The sequence below is a fragment of the Dreissena polymorpha genome, chromosome 11, assembly GCF_020536995.1.
Source record: "Dreissena polymorpha isolate Duluth1 chromosome 11, UMN_Dpol_1.0, whole genome shotgun sequence".
Taxonomy (NCBI): Eukaryota; Metazoa; Mollusca; class Bivalvia; order Myida; family Dreissenidae; genus Dreissena; species Dreissena polymorpha.
Genome location: NC_068365.1, coordinates 10,706,403 through 10,722,295, shown reverse-complemented (window position 1 = coordinate 10,722,295; position 15,893 = coordinate 10,706,403). Strand labels below are relative to the sequence as shown.

The 15,893-nt window shown below is 31.9% G+C and overlaps 2 long non-coding RNA genes across 2 annotated transcripts; both read right to left on the bottom strand.

Moving 5' to 3' along the window:
• Positions 1–373: 373 nt before the first annotated feature.
• On the bottom strand, positions 374–5,383 carry LOC127850977 (uncharacterized). Its single transcript, XR_008035608.1, has 5 exons — positions 5,326–5,383; positions 3,925–4,037; positions 3,409–3,513; positions 1,681–1,794; positions 374–1,144 (listed from the first exon to the last, which is right to left on the bottom strand). It is a non-coding gene; the product is annotated as an uncharacterized LOC127850977 (long non-coding RNA).
• LOC127850978 (uncharacterized) lies at positions 5,383–15,611 on the bottom strand. Its single transcript, XR_008035609.1, has 3 exons — positions 15,544–15,611; positions 12,897–13,151; positions 5,383–5,466 (listed from the first exon to the last, which is right to left on the bottom strand). It is a non-coding gene; the product is annotated as an uncharacterized LOC127850978 (long non-coding RNA).
• Positions 15,612–15,893: the final 282 nt, after the last annotated feature.

Sequence of the window (15,893 nt, the reverse complement as noted above, 5' to 3'; positions counted from 1 at the left end):
CTAGCCGGAAATGATTTTAAGTGAACAAGTACCAGAGCTATTCATTTGCAAAAAAAAAACAGTAAACTGTGCAATATGTCAGGACATGTCATACTTTTTTATTGAAAAGGTCGACATATCAGCTTTTGCCTTTAACTTTCTTATATTATTTAATTAATAAGGTTTACATGTAATATTAAAGTTTAGTGCCTGAAATAAATTTGTTTGGGCTGTTCTCAATATTTACTTAACTTATTTCATTATTTATAAAATTTTCTTAATAACAGCTAAATTCACTATTGAAATGTTCAACATAAACAAGATGGAGCCTTAAATAAACTTAAATGGTTCCAATTGGGTTATCTAGATTTCCTAAACTTAAATTATTTCTTATTAAATTTTGGTTATAAAGTCCAAATTTACGATTACAAAATAAAATAAAAAAATAAGTGATTTGTTTCTTCGTTAATTACAGATTATTAATTTCAGCAACATAAAGGTCTTAAAAAAAAACATCAGCAATAAAGGCGCAAACGAATCGCTTAATGTGAGACGATGTTCCAAGTGTGTATTAAAAGCATTTATGGGTATGCCCGTGACATCACATGTCTGCACGTGTGTAGATGCCATAATTAAGATAAGATATCAGGTGTCACCTTTAAATAACATATTAAATGACAATCAAGACCTTACTTGTGCCAGGGACCTATACACATAGGTCCCTGTTTATGCTGTGTTTTTTTTACTCTTAAAAGAATGCAGATACACCGTATTTCTACTAATAACGTTATATTAAAACTTATATTTATATAAAAAAAACGAACTATTATGTGATTATCAGATCGATAACAGAAACTTTTTAAATCTTCAAATCTATTCAATAAAATTGTTTCGCTTCCTTATTTTGCTTAGAGACCTATACAAAATATAGGTCCTTGTTTTGTTCTTCAGTATCGTTTGAGGCGTGCACGAGTATTCATGGGCGGTAATCCTGCAGTTATTTTTTTCTGGGATTGTCTATTGAATCATCTGAATAACTTCTTTTACTTACCTCTATTGTTGATGTTGCTTTTGGTGTGGATGCTGCTTTCGGTTCTCTAGTTTTAGGTGTAGAAGCTGCCTTTGGGGCTGACGTCCCTTGTTTCGTTTGTCCCTTTTGTGCAGTCTGTTAAAAGTAAAACACATGACAAATGATCAATTTCAGTCCATATTTTATATTGGTGTATGCTTTTTAACACAAATCCTGTACTTTTTGAATTATGCATAAGAATCCTTATACTAGTAAAAGCATGTTAATTATATTTCTTTTTAAGGTCTATGACAATAAATGTGGAAACCAACTTGTGCATATGTATTTTTAGATGGATAATAATTAATTAAGTTAAGAATAGGTGGCTCACATCCAAGTATATTATAATTATATCTAGTCTATTAAATTTTCCTGAATAAATTTAAATTTAAACACTTTACTTTCAATCAATTAAAGGACACAACTCTAAACTAAACAAATTATTCTGACTGATATTATGCAACAACCACCAAAGAGTGCTAAAACACAATTCTACCACGACATGTGACTTGTGTTAACACACACTATTATTTGAAGACAGAGAATGGACATGGTGATATAAAAACTCAGATATAAACAAGGGTTATAATGACTGCAATTGAATCATCTGAACTGAAACTTCCTTAACTTACCACTATTGTTGATGTTGCTTTTGGTGTGGATGCTGCTTTTGTTGCTTTAGTTTTAGGTGTAGAAGCTGCCTTTGAAGCCGACGTCCCTTTTTTCGTTTGTCCCTTTTCTGCAGTCTATTAAAACATGACAAATAATCAATTTCAGTCCATATTTTATATTGGTGTCTTCTTTTTAACACAAATTCTGTACCCTTTGAATTGTACAACTTGTACATATGCCTTTTTAAAGGGATAATTAAGTTAAGAATAAGTGGCTCACATCCAAGTATAATTAAATCTAAAAATTTAAATTTAAACCTTAAGTTCTGATGCTTGTTATCAAACTACTAGGGCTACGCCCTCGTGGTTTAATTACTATGCATCGAAACTCCAAACCGTTGGTTATTACCGCAATAACTCAATTTCAATCAATTAAGGGGACATGATTCTAGACCTGAACCCAACAAAACTTTGTACCACCACAAAATGAATTTCAAAAATTATTTTTAATGTTCCATGAACTTGCATGTGAAAGTAACTGAGAAACAGCTCCAGACAAAAAAAATTTCTCAATTTCAATCAACTAAAAGGGCATTACAGAATTCAATGTGTAACTGGTGTATGGATGGACAAAATGACATAACGACGGACAGACAATGCCACGGGTGAATCTTAATCATTAATCCAGTTTCAATTCTGTATCACTTAAATATTTCAAGCTATGCTCATAAAAAACCAAGTATAAAAATAACTAAGGGCAAAAACTAAAAATATGTAAAGGAAAAGATTCTTTTGCACTGCACTTCTCCTCCGTGATATCTTTCAACCTATTTCACTATATCACTAATCACCAAAGACAGGCGGACAGGGATGAATCTTAGTGCCTTATTCCATTCTTCTATTGACAGGGCATAAAACAAAACTGTAAGAAGACAGCGCGCTCGACTATTTTAGTGCTTGACAGAATAACGTTAGCCATCATGGGGAAATTGTTCATATTCAATAAGGTCCAGGTAATAAGTCATATTTTAAATGGAAGAGGACCATAATTGAAACATCTTGATCGCTTTTATTATAAAGAAGTGGTACATTATAGACAATTCTGAGTTCAGGTATATTTTCAACATACATTTCTATTGAACATTTGTAGAGACATAAAACAAACTAATAAGATTTTATTTCAAGTTTGATAGAAATAGCTTGGGTGGACAGTCTTTCAAAAATAATAAAAATAAGAATTAGTTTTTTTTACCATGTTTAAAAAAAAATGGGTTGGGGGATTCATCAATAATATGCATATTCTTAGTGGAAAAAAGGCCATAATTCTTACAGTTGTCTGCTCTTGTTTATAGATTGGGGTCATGTTGGTAAAGAAGTATGCAAAATATAGAAGCAATATGTCAAGGGACATAGAAAATATTTGAGGTGGTACGCAAACTTTAACAAAGATTTATCAATAATATGCATATTATAAGTGGAAAAAGGGCCATAATTCTTAAAAATGCTTGATACGGTTGTATGCTCTTGTTTATAGATTGGGGTCATGTTCATTGTTGGTAAAGAAGTATGCAAAATATAAAAGCAATATGTCAAGGGACATAGAAAATATTTGAGGTGGAACGCAAACTTAAATATTCCAACTTTCACGCTCACGCCGACGCTGGGGTGAGTAGGATAGCTCCACTATATATATTTCATATAATAGTCGAGCTAAAAACAGTCACAAAGTGATTCAAAACAGGTACTTACATTTCTTTTCTTGACATGCTGATTTACAGAAGAGGTTCTTTTCCGTTTTACAGACTGTTCAACTTCACCAGCGATATGATCGACCAAAACAATTGGTTGTAGGTTCTAAAAAAATGAAGAAAAAACATTTTCTCAGCTTTTTATGTCATATGCCTTTCAGTATTGGAGGAGAAGTTCACTATACAACACATTGATTCAAAGGGTGTCGATTATTTTGTTTCCAAATAGGATACTTATTATCCAGATCTTTGAACTCATTTGAAACTGCTTTAGGTGTCAGAGGAACTAAATTGCCAGCAATAAAGGACACAGCCTAAGACATAAGATGATGATATATAGTATCTACTAGTCATAACAGCTCACTCAGACCACATTGAAACAAGGTGACCAAATCAACAATTTAAATTGATGAGAAATCACAATTATCCTTAAGGTAGCTACTTTGATTACTGCCTATCATCTGTGAGTGTGGGCCTTACATATACTACTAACTCGACACATAATTGATAAGGTTACCTGCTGTTCAAGATATCCATTTGATGCACCTTTTTCTCGCTTTCGATCAATGAGCTGGCTCCTCGCTGATGAAGACCAAGTACGCTCCCAAGCATTCAGGGCATCTTTTGTCTCTAATTACAAAATAAAACAAGAGATGTGTTTGTCAGAAACACAATGCCCCTAACTGCGCCGCTTTTATTTATTTTATTTTTACCTTGAAGGATGACCTTAACCTTTCACCATTCAAAATGTGAAGCTCCATGAGATACACATGCATGCCAAATATCAAGTTGCTATGATCAATATTGCAAAATTTATGACCAAACTTTAAGATAGGTTAAAGTTTTGGACAGACAGACAGACAGACAGACAGACAGACAGACAGACAGACAGACAGACAGACAGACAGACAGACAGACAGACAGACAGACAGACAGACAGACAGACAGACAGACAGACAGACAGACAGACAGACAGACAGACAGACAGACAGACAGACAGACAGACAGACAGACAGACAGACAGACAGACAGACAGACAGACAGACAGACAGACAGACATTTATGATCTGCCATCATTCACCTAATGTAAACACTCACATAATCATCCTGCTTCATAAACTTGAAAAGAATGTGTATAAAAAAAGTATCAGCTGATAATAGTAATTCAGTTATCCTGTTGAACATATGTATACATGTTTCTTTTGGGTTTAAAAATTAATATATTACCAATACATGCATTATTTAATGGTTATACATAATAACATCATCATTTTATTCTGACCTTAAAGGAACTGTAAACCACTTATGTTGAAGAAAGAAAAGTTCTAAAAGTATTTTTTACAATTATAAGTTTATATTGTTTAAAATATCACGACTGGTATATTACATTTCTTGGAAAAAGTTCATATTTTCAGCATATTCGGTAATATAAGTCGCGAAAATAGGTGACATAACGATATACACACTATAAATAACTCAAGTACATTGATCATTTTATATATAAACTATATACAATTCAATATGCATGCGCAATTTGCATTCCTGGGATTACCACGTGACGATGAATCATTTATTTTTGTATTTATTTATTTGACCTGGGTATGCATACCCACTAAAAATAAATAAATACAAAAATAAATTAAAAATACAAAAACAACTTGGTAATGTTACATAATAGTTGTGATATTTTAATCAATATAAACTAATAATTGTAAACAAATACGGTATTAATAATATAATTTTAGAACTTCTCTTTTTTAGTCATTCACAGTCCCTTTAAACTATGATCTTAATAAGCTAAGTGTACCCTTGACCTTTGAAATAAGGACCTGGGTCTAATCTGTGCATCACTAGGAAAACATTATATCAATATTGCCTTCATAAAACGTGTTGATGCCAAATTATTGTTCGTACATACCGGCCAGATTTACGATTTCACATAGGTGATTCCCACTTTCTTTCAACTTAAACTGTTGCATTCTCTGGCAGTTGACGTCTATGGACAACAGCCGTAGTACCATCACAGTCAAACAAAAGCAACGCATACTTGTATGACATCCTGAAATGAGGATGCCACAATATTTAAATGCCTGAAGTTGGGACTCATTTCTAGTCAGGATCATTAAATGAATTATCTATGCCTTGTGGTTTCGGAGAAGAATGTTTTTGAAGTTTTTACTATATACATTATGTCATACATTTTTGTATAAACACATTGGCAGAATCTATGCATAAGTCCACTTGACGATGTTGTATGCAAAATATTATTGCTCTGTGTTTACTTTATACATAGAGGGAGAACACATTCCGCTCCAGGGCGATCTAATTTTGACCATAAATAAGTAAATCTTTGTAGAGGCACACTTGACGATGTTTCATGCCAAATATCTAAGCTCTATACCCTGTAGTTTAAGGGAAGAATATTTTTGAAGTTTTTACTATTTGCATATAGGGAAAACACATTTGGCCCAAGGACGGGGCTAATTTTGGCCGCAGGTCCGTAATTTGAAAAAAACTTTGTAGAGGCCCACTAGACAATGTTTCATGCCAAATATCTATGCTCTGCGTCTTATGATTTAAGAGAAAAATATTTTTTGAAGTTTTTACTATATGCATATAGGAAAAATACATTTGTCCGCAGGGCAGGGCTAATTTTGGCCCCAGGTCCCTAATTTCTAGTTCTTCCTGTTTTATTTCATACTAGAATTACTTTTGCTAAATAGATATCACTGATGACCACTGTGCATGCCAGTCTCATTCCAATCTGCTGCACTGGGACCACCCCACTGTGTTTACAGCTGGGCATGTATAGCCTCTGGGCATCTGTTCTCAATTATAAAAGATGGCAATAACCCCAGAGTAACAGTTGTAAATGCATGCTATATGAGCTTCTTAATATTGTAAAGCTAAATAAAACATACAGTACTGAGATCATTATCCATGAACTCATGTGTAAAGCATATAGTATTAAAAAAATGTTAATAACATTCAGCGCTTTTTGTCAGCTGATTTTATAGCCATTATTCAGTCATGTTCTTAATGGTAAAAGACATCTTTTTTCCTTACATCAGTAAAAATTTAATAGTTTTATTTTTAGAAGTTTAGAAGAATATTTTTTCTGTGTAGAAAAAAAAGACTGCTAAGTTGAAACAAGACGATTTCCAAGCAATGAGGTCCCCTTCCGGCTCCACCATTGTAAGATTATTATTTTTTGTATTTGTTGACGTAGCAACCAGAATTTTTGCTGAGAAACAAAATTAAATGACATGCATGATCTCCATATTGGCATATGTCCATGTTTCAAGTTTCATGAAAAACTATGAAGAACTTTTAATGTTATCGCAGGATCCAGAAAAGTGTGACAGACAGACCGACGGACGGACAGAGCGCAAACCAGAAGTCCCCTCCGTTGAAATAGGTAGGGGACAATAACCATTTAACAGATTGGTTTACAATGATCTAATTAATTTTACAACAATTAACCCAAAAAATACCTAATTTTCACAATTGATAATTTGATTTTCAAATATCAGATATTTTCTCAATTTTGGGTGAATTGAATTATTTTTCTTAATATAACAATTTTTTAACACAATGTGCTTTGTTAGCTAATTTAATAAATGAACAACTGCATATGGATGAAATAACTGACAAAAATATACAAATTGAAGTCAAAATCTTAACACTGTGTCCTATTTGGATGCGAATCCATTCCTTCAGACCCCACTCACTTGAAAGCTGTTCCTGCCATGACACAACCATGATCAGACGTGTGCAAGCAGAACTTTATATACATTTCATCCATTAAATAAGTATTTTTGTAGTGCCCACAACCTTATAATATACTAAAATAAGTTATGTTTCTGATCATTTTATTCATGCAAAAATGGACTTATAACCCTATGAAGTAATATTTACTTGTCTCATAATTTATATAATATTGATCCTAAACACCTAAAAATCCTGAAGCAATTTCAATAACTTTGATAATATCCCAACCTATATAAGTTGTTTAGTTGTTTTATTAATACATGTTTATCTATTATAATACAGCGTAAAAGTCATTGCTAAATTATTGATTCATGTAAAATAGAATATTCTGAGAATTAACAATACCGCATAAATCATGAAAACACACATGTAATGCATTACTCCGTTCATAGAATAGAAGAGTTTCACATTCCTATATTTAGCGAGTTAAATGACTCAATAATTTATCCATTTAAAAAAAACAATGTGACACCTTATGAACCAGTCCATTTATGAACCAGGCCTTTTATGTACCACTTTGAAACTTTACGAACTACCTATAAACGCTGTATTATGTGAATTTGGATTTAGACATCAAACTGGGAATGGACATCATTTTGGTGATTTTCACAGTCAAAACTGTTCATTTCATGATCTGAATTTATTTTTGTAATATTTTATTAATAAGCTTTAAATAAGCAATTTTCTGACTTTTTCCAGGGATGTATATTAGAATAAATCTAATATACATCCCTGCTATTTCATTAGCAGTGATTGTATTTTTTATCATTTTTACTGTATTTTTATGTTATGAGGATTTAACATATAAAAAAAACAATAAAATATCCACTTTGTGTTATAGTAAAGTCAGTTTAAATGATATTATATATGCAAGTATCTATTTTAATTATAGTTTGTCAAACTAAATAAATAGAACATGTAAAACTGCATATTATGCACTGTTTATTCCCAAATTGATGTCTTATTCCAAGTTCACATAATACTGTGTTTATATATTATTTACCAGTAGGTGTTATTGTCCATTCATTCATCAGTATGAATGGGCAATAATTACCTGTGCAAACAACTTTGATTAATTTGGTTCAAGTGTTGATTGAGTCAAATTTGAGTTAATCAAATATTGATCCCACTAAAACATTGCAATTCATTGTACTGAATCAATTATTTCTTTCTATCCGAAAAGTTTTTGTAATTTGGAAAAAAGTTTAATAAAACTTGATAAAATTAATTTGTTCGCGTAAATATTTAAAAAAAAATGTATCAGATATAAAACTGAGTAAATAAGTATCTCAGTTCTTACTAAATAAAATATTGTTGCATTATATTTTATATCTGTTTTGTTATTGTAAAGAACCAAAAATTTGAATCTAAAAATGTTGAAAATAAAAAAAACGAAATAATTGAAAATTTGTTCACATAAGTAGTCATAAACTAATTTTGTTTCCATTGTGAAGAACCAAAAATTTGAATCTAAATTAAATGTAGATGATAAAAAAAAGATTGAAATCAGAATTGAAATTTGGGATAGAAATGAAATGGATTTTAATCATTTACTTCAATTTCAGGTAAGAACAGTGACTCATTTATTACTACTGGGGCTAATAATCTACACTAAGAAACTCACTGACACTTAGACAATCTGACAAACAAATATAATCTATGGCAATATATAAAGAAGTGAAACTCCAGAAGCCTAACTTCATAAATAATATCACAACAAATACATTTAATTAATAACACACATTAATATTAAACCATATATTATTTATCTCTATATATTGTATATATGGTACATTAAGTGTAAGATAGTGGTACATAAAGTGCCGGTACATAAACAGACCGGTACGTAAGGTGTAACATTCCAAAATCGAGGCTCTGTATGTAAGCGATATACATTGCCTTTACAGCATTCTGATTACGTAGATGTTTATTGAATCTGAAACCTTTATAACAGTTTTACCACTAGGGGGAAGGTGACAGTCCTTACAATGGAGAATGTTAAGACAAATGGAGGATCTTTTCATACAAATGAATTTGCTAGGAATGTAAAAATTCAAGTTTTTCTAAGTTTAGTCTTTTTTTTTCAAATAAAGCTTACCTTGAGAAAGGAATTAGCTATATGGAAAAATATTTACCTTTTGAGCAGGTTTATTGAGCTGAATTTTAGACCCAAATAAGCCTTAAACATCACTGTATAATAATGACTTATTTCATTCTAGCATTAGGCGACTACCACTGCAAATTCTATCAATATATCCATCTTTAAAGTAAGATGAAACTATAAAGTAACACTGTCGTTTTCATTGTCAACATTTGTTTAAGTTAAGCATTATTGTGAAGGAACACTAACCTGCAATCAACTCCTTTTATCCAAATGAATATCACAATCTCACAACAAAACAAGAATGGTATATTTACAATGCATTAAAATGTATCTCCTGATGGTGTGTGGGCTTGGTTGCAGAATTGCAATGTAGTAAATTTATTAAAACTGGGATCAAATAGTCTCACCTGACAGCAATTTAATTGACAAATACACAGTGAAGTATTAAACAGATGTTAAAACAATAAGAAAGGAAACGGGGGCTCTTCTCACTGTGACATGTTGTTCTAACAGTACCCTCCACAGTGAGAAGGGTCCTTTCACACCTCTTGGCTAGGACCATTTCCTGGAGCCTAATTATTGATGGGTACCCATTTATGCATTACTTGTGGCAATAACTTAAAAAATAAGTAGATAAGTAAACTATTCAATATGAAATATATTTTACATAACATTAATATTTACAGGGCTTTTTTTCCTTCTTTGCGAGTGGCCCTGGAAGGACATTTTAAAATGTTGATAGGGACAATTCACAAACCTAACATGGCCGTGAATTTTTTACAAAATTGGCCGTTTTTCACAATTTTAACAATTTCACGACTCAGTTTTTCACAATTTTAAGAAGCTCGCGACTCAATTTTTCACAATTTTGAATAGTTCACGACTCAATTTTTCACAATTTTGAAAAGTTTGCAACTAACTTTTTCACAATTTTAAAAAGTTTGCGACTCATTTTTTCACAATTTTAAAAAGTTTGCCACTCATTTTTTCACAAAGTGAGGGGGCCAGGGCCGCTTCACAAAGTAAGGAAAAAAAGCCCTGATTTAATTCTTCTATGTATGAAGTATTATTAAACTGGAGCTTCAACAGTGCTATTCACTATTATAATTGAATTCCAAAGTTCAAACTGTAATTCATCTATAAAAATGCATCTTATATATGGTATTATATGCAGCTTTGTTTCACTATAGATTAATTCACTTTGTTAAAAACACATCAACATGTGAATTTTAAAGCATACATGCAATTATGAACAGTGACATAAAATATTAATAAGAAGTAGTCATAACACTTTTTAAACAACTTGGTATACATCTTTTACTATGGATAAACAGGTGCAAGTCATTAATTTATGAAATATCCATGTGGATGGGATGATGAGTCTTTGTACAAATGGTATTTGTCCTAAAGAAGTCAATTGATTTCCTTGTTTTAATGTTATTAATATTTTAAATGGTATGTTTCACTTTGAAAATGACTTTGGGTTATGCCAATGAAATATGTGTTGAAAATAATCAGCAAGTGGCCACTTCAATATTCTGGCCTTTTCATTTTAACATTTCCTAGTACGAAGTCAAGAAGATTATCAGATAGCCCCAAGCTAGTGGACCACAAGTTTTATTGGGCACCCTACTGTGCCCTGTCTGCAGTCCCAAGCATTCAACACAACTAAGCATATTCAGCTTCAGCAATGATCTGCTTAATGTCTCTAAAGATGGTCTTAAACTGTTGGTATTGGACAGCATTTGTATCACCATTTTAATTGACCATGAAAAAACTAGTGCTCATGTTTACAAACCTATTTAAAATTAATTTCAATATGATTGTGAACTTACTTTTAATGGTAATCCATTGTTGTTTGTCAAGCAATAATAAATTTCCAGTGTCACACAGTGTGATACTGCGTCAGGAAATGCAAACTCTGACTATGACTCATAACTGTAAACAATGTAAAATTTGGAGAAAAACAAAAACAAATTGTAATTAATGTTCTTCTTGTATATTAATTGAAAAAAATGTTTTACTGCTAGCCACACTAATCAATCAAGTTTTTCAAATAGGCTTTTAAATGCTGACACAACCATTATTTATATGTAAATAGGAATGTTACATGCAAAGTATGATTTGATCAATCAATGCAAATAACATATAAACAAACATGCATATAATTTTAAGTATGTGTATTTTACGAAATACGGACATTAACTTGTTCATGACTTTTCACTAGGCGGACAAATAACCAGCCAGAAAAAATACAGGGCATAAAATTACCCGTTCATTAACAGTTGAGGGCGGACATTTACCCTGCTGTGAATAACGACGAAGAGAAATCCGGGTATTTTTGTAGTTAATTCATGCATGGTATATCGCGAATATTAACAAACTGTGGGCACTGTTTTATATATAATTTTAATTATGTCGTTTGTAATCACACAAACAATTGAAGGATAGCCAAGGCAAAGCAAATCAGATAATTAATCCATTTAAATGTTAAAAACCAAAATGTCCTTACTACTTATTAATACTCAACATGTGCTTTTTAAATCCGACTCCTGTCTACAGCTCAATAAGTTGAGAAAAGAAATTTAATCTTTATTTTAAATAGTAAGCCTGAATACGACTTTTGTCTATAGCATAATGAAAACAATAAACAGGATATCTACAAGTAAATAAGGGGCTGGGTAAATGTCCGCACATAACTTTTAACGCTTGGGTAATTGTCAGCATTGTAATTTTTCTGGCCGGGTATTTGTCCGCCGAGTCAAAAATAATGAACAGGTAAAGGTCCCACAAGGTAAATGTCTTTGTCTATTTTATCCGTCAATAATAATTATTTTTTCCCATCATAAATTATTTGTGTTATTACCATCTTGATTAATTCTAACTACCAACTATCTTTCAAATGGGTAAATTATCTTGATAACGATGTTTGAGATTCACAGCTTGAATATATAATGTAGTGATACTAATGTGAGCATGTAATATGCAATATGTTTATTATTGCTTCAAACAGGAAAATTGAATTATGTGTCAATGGTTATCGAACAGTTTGAATAACAGTAATGAACTATATATTATGCAGGGTTTTTTTTCCACTTTTTGGGAAGATAGCCCATGGCTTTGGAATTGGGAATTTTATCGGCGTTTTCAAGAAATTTGGAAAATAAATTCAGGATTAAAAAATTTTCGCGCAAAAAGTCTACTGAATTGGGGAAAACTAGTTTGATATAAGTTTTAATAATAATTCAGATTAACAGAATAAAATCAAATAAATCCTTATTGTAAACTTTTTTTAGATGTCATTGAAATAAAATTGAGATAAAATAATCATTAGACACTTAAAAAAAAAATAAAAATTTTTTTTTTTTTTTTTGGAAATTGGGATTTTTTTTACCAAATTTTGGGAAAAAAGTATACTTTTTGCCATTGGGAACATAGCCGTTATTCGGCTATAAAATCGGGCCAAAAAAAAACCTGTTATGTATATGGTGTGTAGCCGAATTTCTAAAGGTAAGTGGTCTGAGACAACACCGCACAAACAAACAAAAACAGTAATACAATTAATCAAAAACGCAAATCATACAAGGGTTATTAAAGAATATTAATAAACTTACCATTTCTGTTGTTCATTGTGTATGGTAAATCCTTGTTGGTGGCATTCTCTTCATTTTCGCAATTATACATGAGCTCCAATTAATCTCTGTCTATAAAACAGCTAAATTTCAGTAATTGCTTTCATTGTCATACCACATCAAACAAAACTGCTGCATTGTATAGCTATGGCTTGTCTCCGGACATGGCTGTCACAGTGTGTGCAGACTTCATTTTGAATTTGCAGCACATTGAGTCGTACTTTTCTCTTATAAAATCTGAAACACAAGAATTCATATTAAAATACCCGTGTCTTTCTTTTGAACAATTATTAGACATTGTTAATGTCATGGAAACATGAACAGGGCTGGGTATACACTTGAAAGCACCATCTATTAAAGTAAATTTGTGCATAACCAATGTATTCACAAATATTTTTTACAAGTGTTGATTAGTTCTTTTCTACATGTGCTTGCCAGACCATACAACTAGATTTTCAAATAACTTGCACGGACCAACATTTTCCAGGGGCAATATGACATCCATTAATGCTGTAACACTTTGAATTTGAGAAATATCAAGTATATACAGACAAATAATTTTTCTGAAAAACATTTATCGTTTGTTGATCATTGGCATGGCCTAATATTTCATAAGTTAAATTGCTACCCCGGAGGAGTGTGTTTAAAAGCCTTAAGGCCCAATTGTGTGCGAAACAATAAGAAAAAAATATAATAGGGTTATACAAACTTAAGTTGATAAACTCGTATTTGTTTATTGTACTAATGTGGATTATGTTCGATAGCTGGGGTATTTTGATAGTTTTACTCTTGTAAAAATCTGCACTGAACGTTCGGTCAGACAAGAGCCGACCTAGCATTTCTTCGAGTTTGAGGAGTGTTTTATAGTAGTTTATGTTGGCAAATAGCCGTTTGTGTCATTGTTCGTCACGAGGCAAACTTTACCAAAAAAATGGTACATAGTTTACGGAAATCGACCGCCCTTTAGGTATATAATGGCTTTAAAATGTTGCTGTAGGTGATTTTTCTGTGTCCAGAGATACATACCTTGTATATATATACATAATATATATATATATATATATATATATATATATATATATATATATATATATATATATATATATATATATATATGTGTCATCTTAAGCCTAACTCTTATTTGTATGCCCCCTTCTTCAAAGAATCGGGGTATATTGTTTTTGACCTGTGTGGCTGTCTGTCATTCTGTTTGAATGTCTGTCCCAAAACTTTAACCTACCCGTCAATAATGCAAAAGTTATGACAATACTTCAACCTACCGGTAGCCTACCGAAAGGTTAAAGTAGTGTCATAACTTTTGCATTATTGATGACAGCATCTTGATATTGGACATGCATTTGCATCTCATGGAGCTACACATTTTGAGTGGTGAAAGGTCAAGGTCATCCTTCAAGGTAAAAAACAATCCAAGGGAAGTAATAAGCTTTAAAAGGGAGATAATTTCTAAACCTGCCAGATGATAAATAGAAATTTTATTTCAAAGCGGCGCAATAGGGGGCTTTGTGATTCTGACAAACACATCTCTGTTTTTTTTTGTTTGTCTTAAAACAAATTACATTTTATTGGTTTGTTCAGTTACATATTTTATGTCAATGATGTAAAGGTTTTGTCCCACAATAATGATTATTTGCAGACATGTACAACTCATGTTATCTACAACAGACATCTTATTAGTTTTTGCCCGTAAATTAGGTAGCTCCTATAATCATATTAGTGTAGGAGGAGATATTGGCCAGGACGGACGGACGCACGGACATACGGAAGGACAGCGGAGATAACCAAAATATCCCCACCTTTGTTTCAAAAAGCATGGGGATAATTTAAGAACGATTGGACGGAAACATTTAACAGTGCTCACACGAAAGCACGTGCGACAGTTGGATAGCCTCGGCCGTCTTCGTAGATATACAATGTTCAATGTAGTTCCGGAGTATTCAGATTAACCCAACAACACCAGGCGTCACAAGGACAAACAACAATTGAGGAAGACATATGAGAACAAACAGAAAAGTCAGCGCCTGCCCGTTGCCAAATATACGTGTGCTTGTACTTTAACTATGGAACGGCGCATGTAAAATCAATATAGCTAAAACACTGACACATTGATAAATGTCAAACTGTGACACTTATTTTATTAATTAATGAAAACTTAAGGTACAAACTTGCTTACATGTGTGAACAATCAACTGTTTATACCCCAATATGCATATGATAATATATGGGGAACGACCCCGGGGCGAATGGACACAGGGCGAATGTGAAACTAGGGCGAACGGACCCGATACCGTGTTTAAGTGACTTGGCCACGCGCCCAACACCTGTGAGTCAGAAATGCAGTCATGAAGATTTTTAGTTTTAAAAAGTGAATATTTCAACTTACATATTAAACCGTCACAACCAATCAATTATTAATCAATTATTTTAAATGATTCAACTTGACAGAGTAGTAAACAGTAACAGTAAACTTATAACTAACGCGTTTTAATTAAAAGACGATCGTCCCACAATTCGCGAAAATAGATTGCCCTTTTTAAACCAATATTTGTGTGGTTAGAATTATCACTGACTAACATTTTAATGAATTCTTATGTCATTTTAGTGTACTTACATACGATATAAACGAATATTACGGCTATCATTGAATAAAAAAACAACAAAAAAAAAACGACACTTTCCTTCTTTTTCTTTCAATTGTTTAGGTGTTCTTAAAATATTTTAGTTGTAAAAAACTGTTTTGATATTAATTACGAAAAATTTCGTCGTTATCAAACACGGGAATTAAGTCGGACAATAAAATTGTGAGCGTGTCTCACGTCGATCCCCTCATCTACATGTATTATTGAATTATGTTTATTCCACAAACAGTATCATATTTTTTATGTTTGTTTCAGTATTTTTGTTAGGATTTGCAATAAGAGATGATATTTTTTAAATATATTTTAGTTGGATACACAATAA